This window comes from Xenopus tropicalis, chromosome 6 (genome assembly GCF_000004195.4).
Source record: "Xenopus tropicalis strain Nigerian chromosome 6, UCB_Xtro_10.0, whole genome shotgun sequence".
In the NCBI taxonomy this organism is placed as follows: domain Eukaryota; kingdom Metazoa; phylum Chordata; class Amphibia; order Anura; family Pipidae; genus Xenopus; species Xenopus tropicalis.
The window spans coordinates 113,773,809-113,799,653 of record NC_030682.2 but is presented as its reverse complement, the minus strand read 5'-3'; the positions used below and the strand labels follow the sequence as shown (position 1 = coordinate 113,799,653).

General features: G+C 36.6%; 1 protein-coding gene across 1 annotated transcript in view; it reads right to left on the bottom strand.

Moving 5' to 3' along the window:
* The window catches only part of sntg1 (syntrophin gamma 1), a 208,457-nt gene extending 183,586 nt beyond the window's left edge, over positions 1-24,871 (bottom strand). Inside the window, exon 1 of the mRNA XM_004915197.3 lies at positions 24,354-24,871. The gene's annotated coding sequence lies outside the window, so the exon portion shown is untranslated. The remainder of the gene's footprint in view (positions 1-24,353) is intronic.
* Positions 24,872-25,845: the final 974 nt, after the last annotated feature.

The window sequence follows — 25,845 nt, the reverse complement described above, 5'->3', positions numbered from 1 at the left end:
AAAATGAAAAATAGCTAAACGTGTACTAATATTTCATCAGGAATGACTTGTGTTGACAATCAGTCACATAAAAACAAGACTCTGAATTCTGTGCATCTAGGAAAGTTATGGGTTTGTCAGGTAGGTAGATTTAAAGTGTAGTAATTGGGCAATCCACAGACACAAACGTCAATATCACAAATCACATTCTGCAAGGAAATTGGCTTTCAGCTTGCACATGGTTATGTTCAATTATGAAGTGGAATTATTTCTGGTACAGTGGACGGCCACATCATGGATCAGCCCAGATTCTTATATAAACAGCCACCAACTGACACAATTTACTTACTTACAAGTATATATTAAAGGAATACTGTCATGGGAAAAGATGTTTTTTTCAAAACGTATCAGTTGATAGAGCTTCTTCAGCAGAATCCTGTATTGAAATCTATTTTTCAAAAACAGATTTTTTAATTTTGAAATTTCACATGGGGCTAGCCATATTCTTCATTTCCTAGGGTGACACAGCCATTTAACCTGTGCTCTAATAAACCCCCCCCCCCCCAGCAGCTGATCAGCAGAACAATGGGAAGGTTAACATTTGAGAGATGTATGTACAGTATATATATCCGTAACATTTAGTTTGTCTGCCCCCCCCCAAAAGTGTGCAATTTAAAATAAATAGTTGTGTTTATAAAGATCCTTTGTTTTTACATATAAATTAAACTCTATGCATTAAAAAAAATATATTACAAAGAGCTAATATGTGTATTTTTTTCTAATGCTTACACTATTCTTTTACACCACTCTGTACCTGGCGTAACCCATGGAATTTGATGGAACACACATATGAATGGATATGGCATGAGAAGTGATATAAAATGCCAACATTTTCCACTGAGCATAGACAGTGTTATAAATATGCATGATTATACATGGCATTTAAGTGCCAATGTTAGGTGTATTTCAACACATGCTTATAAATATGGCCCTAAAAATAGCAATTACGCTATTATATTAAGCTTACTGAGCAGACATAGATATAAGCCATCTGCTACACATAACTGCATGTTTTAATGAGTGTTTTTAATGTTTTGGGAAGCAAACTATTAGGGTTATGTAAAAAACGACAACTAAGTTTGCCCAGGAGCAGTAACCCATAGCAACCAATCAACAGGTAGAATTTACTGGTTACCTGTTTAAATGGAAACATTTTATTGGTTGGTATGGGTTACTGCTCCTGGGCAAACTTAGGGCTCTATTTACTATGTAGTGTAAAATGAAATTTGCTGAAAAAAACTGTGTAAAAAGCTGTTTAAAATAAATGGAGAAGTTCACCGTACAAACGCCAGACAAACAAAGTTTAGGTGGAATTAAAAACGCATAAAAAATTATGCCAAATTTTTACATGATGTGTGGTGAATATTGTTGTCTGTTTTTTACACAACATAATAAATCTGCACCATGGTGCCTTTAATTATAAAAGGGTATAGTGTTTGTCTGAATATATAGGGGGGTTAACCCTTAAGTAAAAAATCCTGTGAATCATCCATGCTTCTTACATGATACTGGGTCCTGTAGTCTGGCCTTGAGCACCTTGGACCTTCAGGCACATGTGATGGGTATACATGTATGTGACGGGGATCAGTCTTAGTTGTGGTACAATTATAAGACTCCCTTATAAATACAATCTGGTTATTAATTAAATGCACTGTCATGGAACACTATGTTCATACTATAAATCTGCAGGCGATAGCTTTCAGCATTCTACTGTTAGGATTCCTAAGTTCATTCTAGAATGCTTACAGCTGGAAGAACAATCAGATAGTGCTTCTAATATATTTCTGTTTGACCTTTGAGCAAAATCTTTTACTCTTTTTAGAAGAACTAAAAGCAGAATTCAGAATAAATCCACAGGCTGGGTGCTGCACTCCAAGTAGCTTCTCTGGCCCCACAGACAAAAATATTAGCCAGGCACATGTAGTATGTAAGATCATTAGCCCACAGTATGTAAAATGCTTGATTATGGAGGAATTAGCTAATAGTACTAATAGATTCTATTTCTGAAGTCCCTGGGCCTTTCAACTGGTAAGCTACTGTTAATTGGAAAATGTAATGGGAAGCCACACTAGTGGCGGAAAAAGTACCGAAACGTAAAATGACGCACGTAAAAAAAACAACACACACACAACAAATTTTTTTGATGCAAGAATTTTTTTGACACGTGGTGAATTTTTCACGCACAAAATTTTCGCCAAAAAATCAACCAATGGCGAACTGCTGAAATTTGCCGCAAATCCATTCCTGCCAAAACATTTTGCACATCACTAGTAAAGATTTCTTTCTACTTGGAACTACTAAATTGCAAATTTAAGCTAGTTTTGACAGTTTTTATGAAATTTCTGAAAACTGCCTCAAAGCTGATGCTTTTCAACATCTTATGTACTAGTGACATCTACTGTGCATAGGATTACAAAGTATGCGGCAAAATTATGTCTATATGAATTCTTTGCTATTGCCCTTAACAATAAGTTGACCCCAGAAAACAATATATTTTTTAAAAGTAGACATTCTGAAAAATTCAAAATGGGAAAAGGTGTTTTTTTTACTCCAAGATACAAAACTGCATATAATTGGTAACAGGAGCAATTTTAATTACATTTTTTAAAAGAGTCCGAATGCTAGCACTTTACATCATATTATCTATCACATGTTCTTAGACACAAAAACAAAGTGCAATACATGTGAAACCCAGGAGCAGTGTTGGACTGGCCCATCAGGATACCAGGAAAACTCCCGGTGGGCCCAGGTGTCCGTGGGCCCTCCTGCTCCTAACCATTTGGCCGGTTTCATGGTCATTCCCTATTTCTGAATGGAAAGAAAGAGGAGAAATAGATGGAAGAATAGATGCTAGAATGTAAATAAAAGAAACTAGGAGAATAAAGAGGTTGGGTGATGAAAAGATGAAAAATAGTTTGGAAAGTGATTTCTGGTGGGTCCCAGGTTTGGTGGTTGCACATTACACTTGGGGACTGATTTCTAATCATTCTTCCCTAAGATTCAAATAAAAGAAAGACTTCTTAAGTGCCATTAAGTATTCAATGGCAAACATTACACAGGCAAAATAATTACTGCTCTGTATATTGCAAGCATGTGCTGCATTGACCATGCAAAATAGTCGCAACAATTTGTGGAAAGGTTTGCAATATTCCATCCATATTAAGTCTAGAAAAAAAGAAAAGTATCACATTGAAGTAAAAGGTTATTCCTATTTTTCCAGAACAAACCAGAACTATGGGCACTTTATTCATAAGTGTGATAAAGAGGAATCCAGAACTAATATAAATGGAAATAGGACGATAAAAGTACAGATACAAGAATGAACAAAACAACAAATGAGAGTTTAAGTGAATAAGGGCAGACAAGGCAAACCTCGTGAGGTCAAGATCAGCCTTCGCCAGAATCTGTAAATACCACTCTCCATCCTGATTAAGACTAGTACAAAACAGAATTAGCATTTAGAGGATACAGGGAAATTTTCATTCTCTTTCATAACAAAACAAAAAAACAAACCCCTGCAGAATATACAATAGCCTAGCCATCTTTTGCCAAGTGTGGGCGATATATTGTAAATATACTCTGTACATACAACTCATGAAATTATACAAAAAGAATATGGAATGAAATCTACAAGGAGTAAGAGAGAACCAAACTGATAACTAATACTCTTCACAAAATGATAAGTACACAACACAAAACAGTGGCCTCTTGCAGAAAAAATTGCAGTCTGTTATTTAAAAAAACAAAACATTGTAGCTAAACACAGTGTCTCAGAAACAGGGTTAGATCTGAATGCCTCCCCAAACGAAGCATCAATCACCTTCACATCAGAAAACATTGATATCCATCACTTTAAGGTGGAAAGGGAAAGCATGTGTCCCCTTGCACTAGGTAAAAAATAATCTGGCACCACAATTCACAATGTTACAAACCACAGTATATACCACAGTATAATTTGTAAAGTACAACAGAGTTTTGTTGACATTGATTAAGTATTACATTCACACATGGCCAATCAACAATAGCCACCAATGTAATTTGCATTAGAATGTCCCACCTGGCTGCCTCATAGGGTTGATAGTGGACACCTTAAAATTTCCTTTTTTTTTACAAAACCCAGTGCACTATTAGCTCTGGGCTAGTGGCCGACAGATACTTGTACCTGGCTTTATTGCCCGTGACCTCCTAGAATCTGGAAGTCATAAGTCATAAGTCATGGTAACCTTTGCTGACTGAGAAAGTCAAAGTTTGCTCGGCCTCCACAGATTCCACTGTAAGAAAAATAGTTTTATATGTTAAGGTGTATAAGCAGTGAGTACTAGCATTCCAAGACAGGGGAAGCGTCAATCTGGCAAGCCCCTCCCAACGACACCAAGCTCCTCCCCCTTCATTAAAATAACATACCAAACCACATGTGATATATTGGGTGAAAATGCCACAGCTTGTTTTTTAAACATGTAAATAATGACCAACATAAACCAACAAAAGTTAAGTGTAGGACAATGTACAATCACATTTATACAACATTTAACTATGATGAACTCAAATGAAAGTTGTTGATGGATGCATTCTGACGGCAGTTTAAGGGAGGACACACAGCATAACTGAAGCGCAAATGTGGATGATTTCTGCAGGGAAAATGCAGCTGCCAAATTTAATTTTTTTTTCTTTATAATTTCTCAAAATAAAAAGTTCCAGAACATGCATTACAGAACAAGCAATACATCTTTTAGAATTTGACATCTCAAAAGTAAGTGTCCAAATTGTTGTGTGTGTGCTTTCAAACAGAAAAATCAATGGTTCAAATAAATAACTCATATTCAATACAGAGCGTTTGCATGAAATCCACTTTGAGAGGTGCTATTATGACCAAGCCAATACTTTTTGTTTGGTTTGCAGCTATTGTATTGAAAAATCTATATTAAATATAAAATCTTTTTAGGTTATATAAGCCTGGAATGCCAGGAACATAAATTTCACATTGAGATTTAGCAACAACATTAACAAATAGCTTCATCATATATATTTATACCCTCCATTCTGACACAAAATCAGTGAAACTGCAGACACATTAAAGAGTTTTGTCATCACTGTGCATGTTGTGTCAAATTAATAGTGAAGATTAGTTTGCAAAGGTGAACGGAATTGTCCAAAATTTAACAGCTTTGATATGGTACCGGTTATCCAGAATGTTCGGGACCTGGGAGTTTTTAGATAAGGGGTTTTTCTATAAGTTGGATCTTCATCTTCTTTGTCTGCTAAAAAATCATTTAAATATTGAATAAACTCAATAGGATTGTTTTGCCCCTTTTTATCTTAGTTGGGCTCAAGTACAAGGAACTGTTTTATAATTACAGAGAAACAGAAAAGACTAATTTCTGTTGAAATACTTTCACCATTATGTACTACCTAGACCAGGCCTAGGATATATGGACTAGTGATGAGCGAATCTGTTCAATTTCACTTCATTGAAAAATTCGCAAATCTTTGAAAAGATTTGCAAAGCTGAAAAAACTACATGCGTCCAAAAAAAAAAATTGCTGCGCGCGTCAAGGACTTTCAAGCTTGGGAATCATTTGGGCTCAAGTACAAGTGCCTGTTTTTTGAACTTTGCCCTCTGCTATGGCAATGAAAAAGAAAATGACCTTGTAGCATACAAGGAGACAGAGAAATATCCTTTTAATATAAGTGTAGAGGATTTTAAACAAAGAAGGTAGAGAAATATCAGAAAGAATTTGGTATAGGTTCTAGAGGGATAAAATGCAAGCATATATTGTATATAGTTTATATATTGTATATAGTTGTATCAGTTTTAAAACGCAAAAGGCATTTAATTCAAGAAAGACAAATGATTTTGTTGGATATAATGAATGTTTACATAATCTTTCCCTATGCAAATACAAAAAAGTTCTTTGGGTTGAAACATTAATTTCCATTTCCAACATCATTTCTCTCTCTACTTTACATAGTTCATTCCTTAACAAACAACCTTCCCATGACTTACACAACTGGTGTGATTAAGGCTTAAATAAATCTTATTGTACTTATACCATCTAGTTTACATTTATTCTTGTAATTGAACTTTCCTAGAAATGGTTTTATACCATTTTACACAGAAAATCTTAGTTGTTCCATTCACTCCACCCCGAGTACTATACATTTTAATGGTTCATAAGAGCTCTACATGGAATGACAGCAAGCATTAACCTCTGAATTAGATGCAGTGTTGCTGTAAAAAAAGGGAAATTGCAAAGCACGTTTCAGGAATATGTTTTCTTATGTTTGCACTGGCCTGTGTGGTCAACTTGCCTGTGACAGAATCAGTCAATGTATCAATGGGCATTCACTGCAATCCATAAATCAAGACCAGACTAAACTCTTATATGAGCAGTTGTCAGCTGAGACACACTCTAGAGAACAGAAGTAATTCCCCAAGAGGCACTCAGTTGCAGACTATGCTGATATACAGATACTCACTGCTTACCTGTGGACAATGCTGAACATGAACCAGCTAGATTTGGTCTGGATTACTATATAGTTCATCTTATTGTCCTCTAATTGCATCTGGCCTATTTGCAGCAGCTGGACATTGCCATTACTCTGCTTACTAATTTGGTCTAGCTGGTTAAGAACAGATGACTAGTGATGTGTGGGCCAGCCCAAAACCAACCCAAGGGACTTTAAGGATTATCTGTAGGTCTGGGGGTTGGGTCAGCATTTGCACAATATTTATGGGTGGATTCGGGCAGAGCTCATTCTTTTACCCTTCACATCCGTGACCTTACTGTGCCTATTTCTGTCTCTGGAAGCCCCTATTTATAGGTAAGTGTCTGCCCTGCCCCCTGTGTGATGTCAAAGATGGGGTCGGGTAGGTGTGGGTCTATAAATAGAGGTGGATTGCTGGGTTGGTGTGGGTTGGGAGCAGACAGGTTAGGGTTGTATGCAGGTCAATTTTGGTATATTTTAGCCTAATTTGTCATCTGAAAAAAATATACCTGTATACCACTAAAATTGGTGTGATGTCATAAGTAGATCTGGAAGACATAGTTGTATTGGGTCTATATTGTGATAGACGTTTTAACAAATGGTGAATGGCAAAAATGTTTGATTTGGTCATTAAATTGTAAATAGTTTCATCTTTGAATTTCAATATTATTGCTATCTCTGATTTATACCATTAATTTCCTAACAAACTACTTGCCATGAATAAAAATGAAACCACTTTCATATGACCCAGCTCTCTGTATTTTCATTGAGCCATCCAGAACCATGGCCCTGATAAAGGCCAATGCTACAATAAAGGTGGATAAGGCTTTCCGACAGACAGAGTGAAACTAGCTTTGAAATGGATACATTGGGGAATTGTACCAAATGTCAATTTTTTCATCTAAATTATTAGTTTATTTTCAGCATAAGTTTTTTAATAGTTAAATGAATGACTATATATATTTTAATATACTGAGCACAGAGCAAGAAAATTGTATATTTGGTATCTGTGACATGACCTTAAAGGAAAAGTAACACTAAAAATTTTCAAGTAAAAAATCTATTCTACCCTGCACCAATAATTGCCCTATCCTGCAAACCACATTAATTTGAATGCTTTATTAGAAAATACCTGCTAAAACTTGGCTTCCAGTCACTTGAAATAAGGCGATACGGTGAAGGAAGGAGCAGCATCCACTATGCGACGATCGTTTGATAGAGCCTAGCCTTCCTTCTGTATAGGAAGGAGTCAATCAGATCAATCTGCCCTGGCGTCCATCTGTAAAGGTGGCCATACACACTCAGATCCAATCGTCTGGCACTGTCACCAAATAAGTGTATCCGGGTCTGATTTGGCCACCCATGAGGTCCAAGTCCTACGATTAGCTCATCCATGGGGGCCCATGGAGACACACTGATGCAATTGCACTCATTGCAATGCGCTTTTGCACAGCAGACTTAGGGGCTGATTTACTAAGACACGAATTTGAATCCGAATTGGAAAAATTCCGATTGGAAAACGAACATTTTGCGTCTTTTTCGTATTTTTGGGATTTTTTTCGGCGCCTTTACGACTTTTCGGAAATTGTCGCGACTTTTTCGTTACCAATACGATTTTCGCGAAAAAACGCGAGTTTTTCGTAGCCATTACGATTCGCTCGTATCTTGTCGTGACTTTTTCGTACTGAGCGCTCGTAAGCGGCGGGCGAAACTTTCAGACTTAGCATGATTTTGGAAGCCTCCCATAGGACTCAATGGCACCCTGCAGCTCCAATCTGGCCCAAGAAAAGTCACCATACTGAAGCTTGAATGAATCCGAACGCTACGAAAAAATCGCAACATTTTGCGCAACTTTCGGAATGGCTACGAAAAAGGCGCACTTTTCGCGCAAGTTTTAACGCTACGAAAAAATTGCAAGATTTTACGCAACATTCGGATGGCAACGAAAAAGTCGCGATAATTTTCCGAAAAAATCGCCAAATACCGATCATTACGAAAAAAACGCAATCGGACGCATTCGGCCAGTTCGTGAGTAAGTAAATGGGCCCCTTAGTCTGAAGGGGCTAAATCATCATTTTAGGTGAAGAATTAGTCAGAATGAATCTTTCTTCTCTTTAAAAGGCTGGTTGATGGTTTATATATTATATTTGATGAATATTTGAATCACTATTTAAAAGGTTGACATAACATTTAACAATCCTGCCAGAATGAATGTGTTTAAATTTACAAATCATCCTCTATAAATTCAGAAAGAAATACTGCCAATGTAGATACAGTGTGCTCTGCACTTTTCCAGCTTTGAGAGACCTAAAACTAAGTCAGCGCTTATAAATAACAAGGAAGGGAAACACGCAGATGGAAACGTACAGTATTCTTTTGTAAAAATAAAAAAAATGAATCCCTCGGTGCTCTAAGACAAATCAATAAATTCAACAATCAATAGGACATAGAAAGGAACTTGTGGGCTAGAAATAGGCATTTCTAATGAAGATTTCTATACAAGTCAGTGTTTCATCGCAGGGTAGAATGGGGATTGCTTCAGTTGGTAATACAGTAAACTCAAGAGTCAGAGATTAAGAACTCTACCTGAAGAGAAGGATATAGTAAAGCAAGATCTTGTAATGCCTAAATCACATTTTCTACTAAGCTTATTAACTTCTATGAGGGTGTTGTATATTACCTGAGAGTTACTAGATGCGAGTAATAATCTTGACTGGTGGTTGTATTTATAGTTCACTATGGAAAGCCTACTATAAAATCAAACATACAATATGTCAGAGAACCTTTAAAATGTGCTATTTTCTATAAATACAAGGTAACAGCAATGATTCATATGTTGCATTGCGAGTAAACACGTCTCACAGAGCAAATGCAATCACCATTGTTAGCCTTGGTGATAATTATGTTATGACTACCTCAATATTACTGGCAAAATGAACACCAGACTACAAATTAGATTGTGAAGGAAGACTACAATGCCCACAAATACTTACATGCAGCATACAAAAATACTGATGAATTAATTCAAATACAAGTATGGGATCCCTTATCCGGGAACCCATTATCCAGAAAGCTCCAAATTACGGAATGCCCATCTCCCGTAGACTCTATTTTAATCACATAATTCAGAATTTTAAAACTGATTTCCTTTTTCTGTGTAGTAATAAAACAGAACCTTGTAAATGATCCCAACTAAGATATAAATAATCCTTATTAGATGCAAAACAATTCCATAGAGTTTAATTAATGCTTTATTAAGTCTTTAATAGACTTAAGGTATGGAAATCCAAATTACAGAAAGACCCCTTATCCGATAACATTGCAGAAACATCATTACAAAGTAGATGCTCTGCACAAAAAATACCCTGCGTTATAAATAAAGTATGTGTGTGGCAGTGATGAGTTCTCAGGTCTTGGGCTTGATTTCAACAATGTTTGTATTCTTCTTGTGTTTGTATGGATTTCTTACCAAATAGATATGGTATTGGCCCTAGTGGGGGGGGGGGGGGGGGTAAGTTTGTCATAGGAAAAAGGTAATATACACAATATTTTCTTTAGGTCCAATAACCTTCAGTAACCAATTAGTAAGTACTTTTTACTGATCTGCTGAGTAGCAAATAGTTGATTGGTTTCCATTGGTTACTAGACCTGGATCTCTATATAACTGTATAACTAAATATGATTGTAAGCTCCTCCTGAAGATGGAAAGCTTTTAAATACATTCTCTACAAAGCAGAGTATAGTAAATGGTCTCAACGAAGACCAAAATGTTGGAATAACAGATAATAATACAATATATATATATATATGCACACATAGTTTAGCAGGTACAGCTATCATAAGGAATAAAACTGGTTACTTACTGCCATAGTCTCAGTTTTTTAAGCAATATAAAAATATAAGTTATAATACTCATCACTGTAATAAAGAAAAACCCTTTTTACCGCTGATCAAATTAAAATGAGAACATTAATTTGAACACTCAGTACTAACCTGTTCACGCAAACCATATTCTAGTAAATTATTTTATGCGCTCCTTAGATTGCTGGTGTGCTTTTATTTTAATGGAATTTTAATAATTAAATGTAAGCAGAGCTTTTATCAAGTTATCTATTTCAGTGTTGGCAGGAGTCTTTAAAAGGCATAGCAAGTGGTAAATATAAAAGACTTGTGCCTTACTACCCAGAAGAGAACATAAAAGTCTCATTACCATATGAATGAGGCCAGCTGTTGCAGCTGCTCCACGCTCCCTACATTTCTGCTGAAAACAGTTTCTTGTCTCTTGTGTAACTTTCCTCACAGTTTGTCCATATGACGCCACTATCTAGAAACAAAATGTTTTGCTTATCAGTGGATAATTCTCCTAATGTATCCACCTGCTGGGCTAGCCTAACTACTTAAAATGATAATTATGGTCAGATACATACTGTATAACTACAGGTATGGGACCTGTTATCCAGAATGCTCGGGACCTGGGGTTTTCTGGATAAGGGATCTTTCCACAATTTGGATCTCCATACCTTAAATCTGCTAAAATATAATTTAAACATTCAATAAACCCAATAGGATTGTTTTGCCTCCAATAAGGATTAATTATCTTAGTTAGGAAATATTTTTTTAAAAAATGTGAATTTTTTTCCTTAAAATGGAGTCTATGGGAGATGGCCTTTCCTTAATTTGGAACTTTCTAGATAACGGGTTCCATACCTGTACAATAATTGCTAACCACTCTTGATAGTGAAAGGACAAGATTAACAATCCTAAAAGATGGTACCTGTTGTACAGATATATAATCGTATTATTGTATTTTCATTTAGAGAATAGTGATGAGCAAATTTTTTCGGCAGGCATGGATTCGCAGCGAATTTCCGCATTTCGCCATTGGCGAATTGTTTTGGGAAACTTCTGTGAAAATTTGTGCAGAAAAATTCGTTGTGTGGAAATTTTTTTGTTGCACGTCAAAGTGGGCACGGTCGCGTCAAATCAGGCGCAGTCGCACCAAATCGGGTGCAGGCGCATCAAATCAGGCATGGTCGCATAAAAAAAGGGGCGCGGTCGTGGCAAAAAGTGCGGGCAAAAAAAATATATACGCGGGCGTCAAAAAAATCTTGCAACAAATGCGTTTCCCAATTTTTTTGCCGTTTCGCGAATTTCCTTGTCGTTTCACATATTTTACGGTAATGCGAAATGGGACAGATTTGCTCATCACTATTAACACTGACCTAACTTTTTACCATTCTCTGCGTTTTTTTATCTTTTACATTTTTCAGTCAATTTGAATTTCACTTCCATACCATAGCATACAAAGAACTAGTGAGAAGCGAATCTGCCCTGCTTTGCTTCACTGAAAAACTCTGAGAAACAGAAGAAAAATTGTACAAAATGGAAAAATATTGCAGAAATTTTTAAATGCATTGTCAATGCTGATTTTTTTCATGTGCAAAATGCATTTGAGTCAAATGGGGAAATGTAATAAAAGTCATAAACAAACAAAAAAACCAACACAAATAAGAATAAAAATTTGCAATGTAACATTCCTCATTAGACCCATACAATTTTTTTGATATTTTTTTTATCTAGCCCTATTAATAATCTCCTTCCTTTTGCCGAATCATGTAAAAGGGCTTCTTATGGCTGGCTGACACATACAACAGTAAGTTGTGTATGGATGTCCTTTACTGTAAGAAGCAGGCATGATACATATCGATGTGATGAAGCAGACACAATTTTATTAAGCATCTTCTTGCAGCAAGGCAGGTTACTAACCAGGGCACTGGTTGCTGACTGGAGGATCTCAGTTACACAATAAACAATACTTCAGCAGATTCTCTCTCTCTGTTTCTCACACAGCATTCCTCTCCTGAAGCCTCTATTACCCCTATCATGTAGGAATGCACAGGCAGAGTGCCTTTAGGTATACAGAGGCCTCCTCTCCTTTCCCCTGTTTTTCTGCAGTGTCCCACATACAATGCCCAAGCTTCTCTCATAGGTTCTTAACCTACACCTGAACACTTAAATTCCCTTCACGGAGCAGAGATGCCCAGGGCTTTACCCCAAAACACTTACTCCTCGTTGGGACAACAGACTGTCATTTCTCACTAGTCTAACTATCTTTTACTCCTACACCCAACTACTATTCATTTAAGAGCCCTGAAGGAATGAGTCTCCCACTTGGTTTGGCCACAACAGTTTTCAGTCCTGCCTCAAAGATGTTCTTAAGCCTTCCTTATTTAGGCTTCTGCAGGGGAGTTCCCCTACAGACTAACCATAGGGGTTGACGCCACCTGTAAATAATAAAATAAATCTTTATTTTACCTCCTTACAATAAGGCAGGATGTTTTATTTCATTTTATTAAACAGTCACTTAATTCCTAGTTGTATTGCCACAAAAAAAATGCAAAGTGGTTTGATTTTAATAATAGAAAAAAATATGAAGGAGGACAAAAAAGTCAGCGAAAATAAAACCTGCCTTTTTAAATCACAGATAATCTATATTTGATATTGAAAACACTTTCTAAAGATCAGTCATAGAATTATAGCTGCAATTATGTAGTTTGGATCCTATTTTCAAACCCTGATGAAATACTGTAAAGTAAGACTAATACGTTTTCCAGAAGACTTCTTCTAAGACTTCTTCTAATGTTGACATGGAGGGTATAAACCCAGAGGACATATTTCAAAATACCAAAGGGAGCACTCAAATGACTGCAAAAGATTCTCACATCTCCCGCAGAGAACTGCATGCTTGCTTTACAGTAGAACATGTCAACCTCTTTACTGCAGTCGTCAAGGGCATGTACCATAGAGGATCGTATAACAGCTTTAAAAATTAAACCGTACTGTACTTATGCACCTCTGCTAAGAACTACAAAACTGCCATCAATATTTTCAATTTTCCTGCTCTTATACAGGCCAGCTCCAGAGAAAAAAATTCAATAATAATAACCATCATTTGTGTGCAATATATTTGCAGTCGTTTCTTTATTATATACTATTTATCCGCAAACATAAAACATCACAATTCAGGAAAATTACAGTATGCACAGAACTTAAGTGAAACTAAAAGAAAAATAGCTGACAATTTTTAGCTACAGCTTGTTTTTTTTTTCCAGTTCTTCACATTTAAGAGTATTTTTTTTCTACACTTTATGGAGATCTGAGCAGTTATAATTTTTCGGCTGCATGATGCCATTTTATTGTTGCACTTTGCAAGTGGATTGTAGATGATGGATCTCACATAATAAACATGCTGGCTTTGGAGTAGCATATAAAATTTTCCGATTGAACGGAAATCAGATAGAAAAGAGACCATTCAAATTCTTATATCTTTCCTCTATTTGATAAATGTACTGTAGGAAATATTTACAAACCTCTCCAAATGAGTATCATACTGTTACTTATTGCTGTAATGGGTGTTCTTCAAAATAATCATAGTGCAACCAAAGGTCTTGTCAAAAAGTAGAAACATATTGTTTTGTGTTAACTGTAGGTTCGGTGTATGAAATACAAATAGTCTCCGGCAATGGAAACAGACTGCAAAATAATGCAGCATTTCTTACACAAGTATAATAAAATTAATTTTCTAATCACCAATATGTTTGAATTTGCATACTGTTTAAGAAAACAATTCGCAGATTAGTGGCTGCCAGATATTTTTATACATGTAGCTATGAATGAATTAAAATTTGGTTCACGTGACATGTAACAGATGCTTCTAACAGTAAAAATTGTCCCAGAAGGTAAATCCTAATATATAAAATATATTACCAGATACATGTATATTTACCAGATACAAGTATAGAGAACTTACTGACCCTAAAATGCTATCATTTTTCATGAAAGAAAAAATGATTTATTTTCCAGTTGTAAACTATAAAGATATGTCTGGTAAGGCATTAAGGGCAGCTAATGCATTGCAATGGAGTAGGCTGGGGATTCATTCATTTCTGTATCGGTCTGATGGGCAGAGTTATAACAGCATGGGATGAATTTGCAGATATGGAAATATCTTTTCACCTAACAATGGTCCCGCTCCCCCTTTACTCTTACTACTGATAGCATGCTCCTTAATTTAGCATACCGTATATACTCGAGTATAAGCCGTGTTTTTCAGCACCCAAAATGTGCTGAAAAATTAACCCTCGGCTTATACTCGAGTCCCTCTGCTACCTGATTCCCTGCATGCTCTTCTGTGTGCTGCTCCTTTCTGGTTCCTTGCCCTGCCCCCCGGCGTGATGTCACACGCTCCCTGCTTCAGCTCCAGTGTCTGTGTGTGTAATAGGGGGAGGGAGAGCAGGCATGCATGGAAAAGCTCAAACTGGCCTATTTATCTCTTTGTGTGGTGACAGCTCTTTGATGCAGGCAGGCAATGGAACCATCAAGCCTGCATGCTATTTAACTGAGGAGGCGAGGAGTGAGCAAGTGAGTGACGGAGGGAGGGAGAGAGGGAGAGGGAGGGGGAATTCCTTAAAGTAAAACTCACTCTGAATAGGGGGCAGTAGGGGGGAGCCTGGCATCTTGCATACTCATTCCCTGCACGTATTTGTTCAGTAAGATTGATAGATCCTAATTTTATTGGAATTTATTTTGATTATTGAAACTTAGAAGCTGCTGCATTTCCCACCCTAGGCTTATACTCGAGTCAATAGGTTTTTCCAGTTTTCTTAGGTAAAATTAGGTACCTCGGCTTATATTCGGATTGGCTTATACTCCAGTATATACGGAACTTGTTAAGTTGGTACCCAGGGCAGTTACCTTTTTCTTCTGGTATCAGTGTAGGCTTGTACAGTGAACTAAAGTCATGACTAAGTATATATAAAAGATCCTGCGAGAGACAGGATAAGGGTTAGCAGACAGAGGCTCCAACAAAGAGGCCATGAATAGTTAGTATCCTGTGGTGTCAATATAACAACTTAAGTGTTTAGGTTCAAGAATAGGAGTAAGGGACCACTGCAAGCTTTGCCTGGTGTTGGGGATTGTGGCACCAAGGCAGGGAGTACTACCTCTGAGGTGTTGTAAACAGAACACCTCAAAAGTACCATCGAAGGAATGAAAGTGTTTAAAAAACAAACAAACTGTGAAGTGGTTTAGGTTGTTACCATCAGATCAGCATCAGACCCATTTCAGTCAATAAAGTTTTCATTTGTTTTAAGAACCATTGGCAACAGCTGGAAGATTTATTTATGCCTTCAGTTATGTCATTATTTTACACCACCTCAGACCTGCTGTACCTCACTGAAGTCAATAGCACAAAGTAAGGTGGCAAAAACATTCTGGTATGAAAAGCAATTAAACTAAGTGCCATATTTTTTCATGATTTCTTTTCAAGCTACACATACAATCATTACTCAGCTTTATAAACAGACATGAATTTACAGCATACAGTGGCATTAATGTGGCATTTCTGGTGTTTTCCAGGGCCCTAATTTTACATGTTATGCTATATTACTTATGCAGCTATGGTAGCCATAATAACAGTTATTCCCGCACGTAAGAAATCATCCATAAGGGCCAACCTTCAAAAACTTTGAATGTGCTATTCCAGAGGACAGAACAACCTGTACCTTATGCTTTTTTAATTTGAGGGAAGGGAATTTTTTCTCTTTCCTGGCTCCTCAAGGACAACTGAAAATTGTATTTGGATTAAAGCACTACCAACCGTTGTTATTGATGACACAATAAAAGCTGCAATAAATCAATGCCTATCAGTATATAAACCACCCGAGGTTTGTCAGGCACTGTGTTATGCACAGTATGACTACCAGTCATCTTTTTACATTTCAGTCATTAGTACCAATCCAGCCATTTAACGTTCATGTTCCCAGGGTTAGCATGTCTATCAAAACCCAAGTTTTGATTTATCAGTGTGTATGAGAAACCATGTCCATCAAGAAAAAAATAACAGGGAGTAATCTCTTCTTGAACAAATGCTCTTTTAAAGAAAGGCAAGCACCACAGGGGTGATTATTCTTAAACTTAAGTTCACAGCACCACCCTAGCAATGGAGTTTTCCCAACAGCTATGGTAATGAAGACTGTCTATGCTTGAAATCAGAAAGGAACACACAGACATCACACTCACGCATTCTTTTGTTAAATAAATTCAGCCAAGTTAATAGATTTTTTCAATCTCTGAAGAAAAAACTGCATGTGGAATGAAGATAAAATATCAGCACTAGGAAGATGAAAATAATAAAGATAATAAATATTATGACATTATGGCACATTTGATGTCCAACGTGTTCAAACTGTATGCATAAATAGAACATAATTGGAGGCCCTCACTCACAATGTTTACTAAAAATTATAAAATGCACAGTAAATGTGCCAAACTTCTGTTTCTAAACTATTAATTATTGCCGTAGATAATTACATTTTGCAAACTATAATGCAAAGTTAATTCTGGTTAAATAAATGGAGCTTTCGCTCTTTACATCAGCAAAGTAACGTATAGGGAATAGGTGAATGTTATTCTGGTGACTTTAGTACCAGTCTAGCAAAATCCAGCAGTTCTTTTATACTTCATGCCAAAGGTTCTATATATTCAATCAGGATCAGTACCAGTGTCTCGAAAGATACATGATAAGATCCATTATATTTGCTGCACCGCTTCTTTGGAAAATGATGCTTAGAGAAGTCAAAAATATACCATAAAACTTTAAAAATATATAAAATCTGATATCCTGAAGGTGAATAACTGCCGTTTTGAAGCTTCTACTGAAAATTAAATAGAATTATGAAACAGGGGAATAATTATATGAATACTATGATTATAGCATCCTTTTAAATTAAATAAATTCCAGTAAACTTGACTTACCAGTGAAGAAAAATGCCTATATATAAAATATTTTGTTTCTTCATTACAATATCTTTTTTAAGTTTTTATTGGTTTTAATAAGCAAAACGTAACATTATGCCAAGCTAATATTAAACACAAGGCAAGCGATGGAAGAAAACTGTTACATTTACAGAGTAAACAGTACGACATTAGGAGCAATTTCAGGAGAAACACTGGTGGGTTTGAAGTTGCTAGTCAATGTATCAACATAGTTATACAGTGAGTTATTCCAATCAAACTTCTCACTGTGGGTCCAGACTTAGTTGAATTTCGCTTCTGCCCCTCTTGCCTCCAAAGTAAGTTTTTGGAATTACTTTATTAACTTAATGGTTTCCATTTCTTGGAATTAGTGGAATTACCTTGTTAACTAATGGTTTCTATTTCGTAACTATAATAATAAAAAAAAACAACAAAACACAAATACAAGTGTATTGTAGAAATGATACCTATATTGGCTAACAATAAAAATACATTGCAAGCTTTCAGAGCTCTAAAGCCCCTTCATCAGGCAAATGCCCCTTCATTTTGCCTGATGAAGGGGCCTTAGAGCTCCGAAAGCTTGCAATGTATTTTTATTGTTAGCCAATATAGGTATCATTTCTACAATACACTTGTATTTGTGTTTTGTTGTTTTTTTTTATTATTATTTTTGACACTGGCTAACACAGTACTACAGTTTTTATTTTGTATTTCGTAACTGTTTGTGAATGAGGCCCCATCCAATGCATGGCAATGTCTTTTAAAATATATTTTAAATATTAAGACAGTGCTTTATAGTTCAAATTGAGGAAGCTAACCAAGAGGCTAATCTTTGAGCTCAAGAAGTAGCAGATCAAATAGGCATTTTCTACAAATTTTGTCCTAACCAACCTTCTAAATGGGCCCTTTCTAAATGGAATACTAAGGAGAGACTTTACAAAGTGCAGCAATGGTGTACCCATATATAGTGAAAAGCATCCGGTATGATATTGACCCCATCTAGAATATGTACTGCAGATTTGTTATGGATCTTAATGTATATGGCTACATTTATTTACACTGCAGAAGAAGCACTTAAGATATGATAACTATGTTTAAATATATAAAGGGCCCATATGATACACTTTTTAGTGCTTTATTTATTAGTAGGGCCTTCCCTTCGACATGAACTCAGAAAAGGTTCCATCGTAATATTTGAAAAAGGTTTTTACAGTGAAAGTTGTAAAGTTATGGAATTTTCTTCATGAAGTGGCTGTACTGGCCATTGTACATTAGATAGCTTCAAGAAGGGGTTGGGTAGCTTTTTAGCAAGTGGGAAAATAAAGGGTTGAATATAACGTTAATCCAGAGACTGGACTGATTGCCATCTTGGAGTCAGAAAGGATTTTTTCCCCCTTCTGAGGCAAATTAGTGAGGTTTTCTGTTAAAATAAATCTATACCCTTCTATAGTTGTCAATAAAGATGACACTCTAGTTAATAAATATCAGCCAAAGCAATAATTTCCCAAAACAATATCTGATTTGGCACATACAGAAATTCATCAAGCTGTGCAAAAAATTGGTCAACTGAGAAAAGCAGCGGCCCATGTATTGAATCTGCTGTAGTTCACACTCATCTGCAGGCTCCATGTGAGCCAGATACATAGATCTGCACAATTTAACCAGCCAGGCAGATGTCAAAATCAAGTCTATGAAGGACTATTATCTTTTCCTAAGCAGAATAAGTTGATGAGTAGTAAGAGGCATTCATCATAAAATATTTTTTTAGTCACAGCAAAAATCAAATGTATAAGAATGTGAATGTGGAGCTGAAAACAGCACACCAAGGTTAAAAGATAGAAAATAGCATTTGCTAAGACTACAAGGTTTTCTTTGACAAGTGCTTACCTGACAACATGCACTTTGCTCGACAGATAGCCTATAATGCCTAGATGGTCCCAGTTATGCTGGGCTGTGTATATGTCATTAGAATGCACAATCAATTCCATTGGATGCTAGCCCATCAAACCCTGCATAAGACCAAACCAATTGACAAATGGTATTAGATGTGGGCATATTCAAATGCTGTTCTCGTCAGGTGAAAATCCCTCAGAGCATTGGTCATAGGCTTGTTTAGAGACCTGGCCTGATAAACACATCTTTATATATATCGCCCTCTTGAAATGAGCTGCTCAGCTAATCAGGGGGATATATTAAAGGTTAAATTAGGAATGAAGTTATTTTCCAAGCTGTATGAATTGACTAACCTTTTCCTGACATTTGGAAATTTATGGAATTCATGGAATTAATTTAGTGATTTTGCTCCTCTCTTCCCCATCTTATATTCACAAAATGTCAGAACAGATATCTAATTGTAAGCCAGTTGTTGGGCTTTTTTTTAGCAGTAGCAATTGTTGCCACTAGGAACAAAATCATGAACAATATTAATTCTGTCCCAGAATCAAGTATGATATGGACAGTCATTTTCTTCCTCAGTTTGCCTCTTTCCCCAGTCCAAAATGTAATTGTGAAAAAAAATCTGTACTAATCCTAACATTTTGCTAAATGTGACTTTTTTAAAGTTTCTGGGAGATGTTTTTGATTTTGCACTTTATCCTCTGTCTCTTCACTTTTTGCTTATCTTGCATTCAACAGGCCTGTAATGTGTTCTGGCCATCTCAAGTGAATGTGTGCTTAACTTGCATTAATAGGATTGATTTGAATGTAGCACTTTAGGCAAGCGCACATTAGGGGTCATCTACAACAAGAAAGGCAGTGTGCACAATTGCAACTGACCATTTTTTTTAATCGTGCATACGATCTTTCTCCATTTTTGTTTTGGCACAGCTCTATTCAAGAGGACCGGCTAGGGTTTGGGGATATACGCACCCCCCATGGCAATAAGGACCAAGCTGGCCTACACCATCTGACAGTGCAATGAACATCTTGTTCTGGATGCTTTATCTGCCGCAAGGTGCGCGGTTTATCTATTCCCCTAGGCAGAAGTGCTACCTTAATGAGAACTAAGGCTTGCTCCTCTCTGTATATAATCATATCTCTTTATGACAGCAATCATAATAATATTTCTAAGAATGGGTTATAGGGTGACCAGGTATTTATCAATACAGTGTTTAAATCAAAACTGTAATCATTATGAATTAGTGATTGTTTATATGTGTCTGTATATCTCTTTTGAAGTGAATGAGCAAGCACGTGTGTATTAGTTTAAAAACATCACTCCAAGGGTTAATGACTGTGTTTGCAAATAAATTAAAAGAATGTGATGCATGTGTGTGTTAGGATTAGTGTGCAGTTACTGTAGGGCAACTGCTATATACATTCTTAGCTGTGGGGTACAAAGTTGGTTTTTTTTTAACTGATTTGATCCTGATTGGATGGCCGATTCAATCTGTAATATTAAAACAGTACATTGTACTGGATCCCAGCTAAGATATAATTAATCCCTAGAGGCAAATCAATCCTAGTGAGATTAATTAATGTTTGAGTGTTTTTTTTAGTAGACTTAAGGTATGGAGACCTAAATTACAGAAAGACCCCTTATCTGAAAAACCTCAGGTCCCAAGCAAAATGGATAACAGGTCCCATACCTGTACAAAACCTGCACTAGCTGTAATTTGATAGCATTATCCCAGAATCAACTCCCTGGGGTACATTTTGCACTCAAACTAAGTTGTATGGAAAATGGGGCAATAATACTACAAGCTGACTGGATTAAAATATCCGTGCTGTCATGTAAATTATTTATCATAGAAAGCAATGACCAGGATAATTTACTACTTGCTTCTACATTCTTACTACAGCTGTAGTAGGTGAATTGGTTAATACATAAGTCATTGCCTCAAACTCTGTCTTAAAAATACACAGACAAGTATCAGAATGATTTCTCACTATCCTAGGGTGGTTCTCTCCTTTGAAAAAAACTAATAATAGAATCACAGATCCAACAAAAAGTGTTCTGAAAAACAAAAATATAGAGTGGAGGAAATATTTCACTGAGAACTATATTACACTGAGAATTGGGATATAGAAGTTAACATATAAAAAAAGATAGACCAAGAAATGTATTATATATACTAAAGTGAAAGAAGGAGAGACCGACACTACAAGAAAGCATAGCCTGGGTTAGAGACAAATACCTGATGGAAAGAAGAATGCTGAGACCGTGATCTAAAGCAAAAGCTAAAGCTAAAAGAGTCCAATGTTGACTCTTCTGTTCTCATGAGTCTGGCGAGACACTAGGCACTTTGGTTTGGACCTTTCAGCAGACACAGAATATGCATTATAATAATCCTTTATTATCAGATGTTGCAAACAAGTAGCACTATGTTTATGTTCCAAAGCAGCAAGTTACCATCTGTCAAACTTTAGGCAAATGGCAGTGTAGGCATTATGTGCAAAAGTATGAGATCTCTTACCGAAATGCTGGGAAGTGGGTTTTCTAAAGATAATGGGTTTGTTCCACTTTGCATGAAGGCTACTATAAAATTATTAAAACAAGCAATAGGACCCTTTGGCCACCAACATGGACTTCTGCTAGTATCCATCAAACGCTAGAAATAAAGTAATTATAAATTGTATTTGTTTTTCTTTTTTGCATAGAGGGTTTCCAGATAACAGATCCCATATCTTCATACTGTAAATGAATAACTGTTAAGGTATAAACTGTAACTTGTCTGTGGGTGAAACTGAAATGGAAGCCTTTGTGTCTACACTTTACCGGAGGGAACAGCTTCCTACCCTTAAAATAAAGCAAGCTATTCAAATATTCATCCTCCAAGATCAAAGGCTCACTGTTTTGATTTTCTTTTGTTATTCTACCACATTATTTAAAGCTACACACTGATTTCATCTATGTTCTCCCCAGGTAATATGGCTAATTTTAGGACTAGCTAATCTTTCCTTGTATGGTTCTTATCAAACAAGGGAAAACATCTGTTCCATTAGAAAATACAGAGTGGGTAATTATGCTGTTTTCATTACACACTAATGTTTCCTTTGGACACTGTAAAAGATGTTAAGTTCATTTGAAGGTTGGTAGAGGGATGTCTAGACATTACAGTGTTATTGTATTAAAATCAAATTCACAATATTCAGCACGCAAACTCATTTTCTAAATGTAAAAGGTTTAATTAGTAAGAGGTGAAAATCAAGTGGAAAGAAGCATGGAAGAGAAGCACATATCCCTGGGGATACTGCATACAGAAAAAAAGTAAATGTCTCTTACTGTATTGATGAATTTTCCCCCAAGAAGACTGATTTGCCATGAATCAATGTACGTAGCACACTGTATGTCAACATTAACTACAACACGGATGTGCTGCAAATAGTTAAGGAAAGATTAAGCACCAGGAGACATGCTTGCTCCTTTATCATTTATTAAATCAAGAGCCAGCAATGTGTTATCTGCAGTACTAGGGAACTACATATCCATTTCTAATGAATTTACCACCTTCTATTGAAGCCACTGACCTGGAATAAAACATCAGTGAATAAAAGAGTCACTGAACATATATATTAATTACAGTTTTCTCTTCCGCATCTGAGCTAACAGAAGGACCATTCATATATCCCCTTAGCAACATTATTGTATGAGCTTGGCTTCAGCGCATCACAATCCTTAATTATTCAAGTCATTCATCCTTCATTTCCAAGTAATCCTGGAGGTATTACGTTCCCCAAACTGGGTGCAGTTCTATTTGGTTCAAGCTGCATATAATGAAATCCACCTTATGATTACCATAGTGGTCTATAAATCTCTTATAATAGCTGGCATTCATTTCTAGCACACCTACACCTTATTCATCAGGCCCATCACGAGGGTGGAAGATAAATTCCCATTCATACCCACATTTGATATTTTTCTTTTCATACTGCAAGCTGTGTGGTGACTTCAAAGAGAAATGACTGTGAAAGTTTATTCGACCCTCAGGACCCAGCAGTACTGCCTGTTCCTCCTACACAGGAATGATTGGAATTGATCAAGCTCTTAGTATAATGCTACTGTTTTGCTATAAATCTGCGCAAGAGCCCTTTCCTGCTACGTCCTAATGGTTTGAACGGAACAGTTTCCAAGCATGGAATAAACATTTACTTCAGTCTTTTGAGATATGTGTGCACACGAGCCCTTTGCATAAAGACGGAGGTTAGCACTGCTGTTTCTCTGCACTGTTGTATTATGGGTCACTTGCAACTAATCCCATGAACAATTTCACTGTTCTCTTAATTTCTTGCCTTAAATCCACCAACTTTAATTGGCAACAGTTTATCGGGTGGTTCATTTTCACAAACCAAAGTCAGTGTGTATGCAAATGATAATTGTTGTTGAATTTAGGGTGGTCAGTCCTCCATGTGGCCTCTGATTCCAGAGAATCAATTCTGCCCTGAAGTCTAAAGTATATGAATTCCCATGATAACATAGGCCCCACAGACTGTTATTGGACTACAACTCCCGGCAACTCACATGCAGGATATACAGTTCAATAGTAGCTAGATAGCCACAAGTTGACCCCCCATGACTTTCAAACTGCCAGCTAAAAAGGCATCCTATAAATAAACAATTTTCTTGGACCCCAGTCAACATGCCTGTCTACTGAGAACCAGAAACTGCACTACTCTGTTGCCTGATGCATTTAGACAACATCCAGGTGCCAAGACCACCAATTTATATCTAGGCTTTCTGAACCAATGTATGTGTGTGCCCCCCCCCCCCCCCCCCCCCCAAAATATTGACACTGATATATTTAGCCATTTGTTTGCAAACTGTTCAACAACAACAACAAGAAGGTATTATTCTTTTGCTTAATGTCTGTTCTGGGTACATGGCAGCTGCAACATCTGCTGATGAAGTAGGTGACACTGACTGCATTCAGATGGGAGCTGACTGCGTTGTATAGCATGGCTTTAAAAAAAGAAGACTTCTAGATAAAAATCTCTCAGGAACTGGAAAATTTGGGGGAAAACTGCAAAGGAAGTGTCCAACATTGCAGAAAATAACTGTAATAACAGGTACGTACCGGCCAAATGCACGAGGTGACAATTCAGCAGGCGCTGCAGTTGGGCTGGAAGGGCACACTTATGCACAAACTCCTATTAATTCCAAACCATCTTCAGCTTCAGCTTTGCTTATTCTCTGGCTTGCTAAGAGCAGAATGTATCCTGAATAGCCATGCTCTGAGACAGAGACAGATGCCTGTAATCACGCTCTCTTTCTAGTCTAGTCAGTGGCTTTATATTCACGAGAAAAGTGATGGAGAACAGTTAAAGATCCAGTGGGAAGCTTTGCAACTGCAGCGCTTCTTTGTCCATCTCTAGGCACAGTGTTTAGGATCGTCTGGCAGCATCGCACAGAAACATCCTCAGCTCGGAGCTCTGTTCCACACAGTGGCAATTCAGCCTTGCACAGCTGCAATTCTCCTCTCTGCTTCCAACTCTCCATCCACACACAGGCACGCCTCTTGTAAGCTCCCAGAAAATCTGACATGGAATCTAATAGGAAGGGAAAAGAATCTCTCTGGCTGCAGGGCTCTTCATTAGATTTGATTTTGCACCCAGATGCTCTTCACTCCATTTTAATTGAAATCTAATGTCTGACTTATGTTAGTGGTGTATTTCAGGTTTCCGTTATGTATTTTCAATTGCACTGCTGATAACTGAAGGCTGTATCACTGAAGAAGCCCTCATTCATCTCAGTGCAATATAATCCTGATACAACAAGCTGTGCTTTATTAGAAGTGGTGGGCAGTAATAATGCTAATTATATGATTAAACTGGCTTTCATATTCACTTCTCCGCCTGCCTGTGTCCCCTGCTAGTGCTTTATTTTTGTAAAAGGTCTATATAATCAGCTTCCTGCAAAATTCACTTTTTTTTTAAAATATTCTTTTTTTTCATTTTCAACACTGAAATAGGGGATACAGAAGGCAAGAAGGGGGGGGGAATCAAAAAATTGACATAAACCACGGCAGTTACATTAGCAACAAGTCATGACAACAAATGTATATCTAGCATACGTAGTGCGTCTATCTCTAAAATCTCGTTCTTATCAGTGACTTCTCTACTCACTTTTACCTGAATTCTTAGTATTTTATAGATAGTATTAATTAAGTCCCAAATACTAATCATGTTACTCTTTAAACGAATGGGGTCATTTACAATGCAGGATGCAATGTGCAAAATGCAAGTCAGTCAATATATATATATATATATATATATATATATATATATATATATATAAACAATCAGCGTAAAAAAGAACAATTCATATGAAAACATATGTATCTTTCAACATTGTATCAATTCAAATTAGTGCAACTTATACCAATTGTAGACTGATTATATGACCAGTGATAGTGCATGTGCTCTATAAATTAAGCTAAAATACTGCGCTCATACACCATCTTAAGGCCAAAAACATCATAATTAAACAGCATAAATCAACACAATCCCACAATAAACAATATAAATCACACCCTATATAAAAACATCTTCACAAAATAAATCAATATG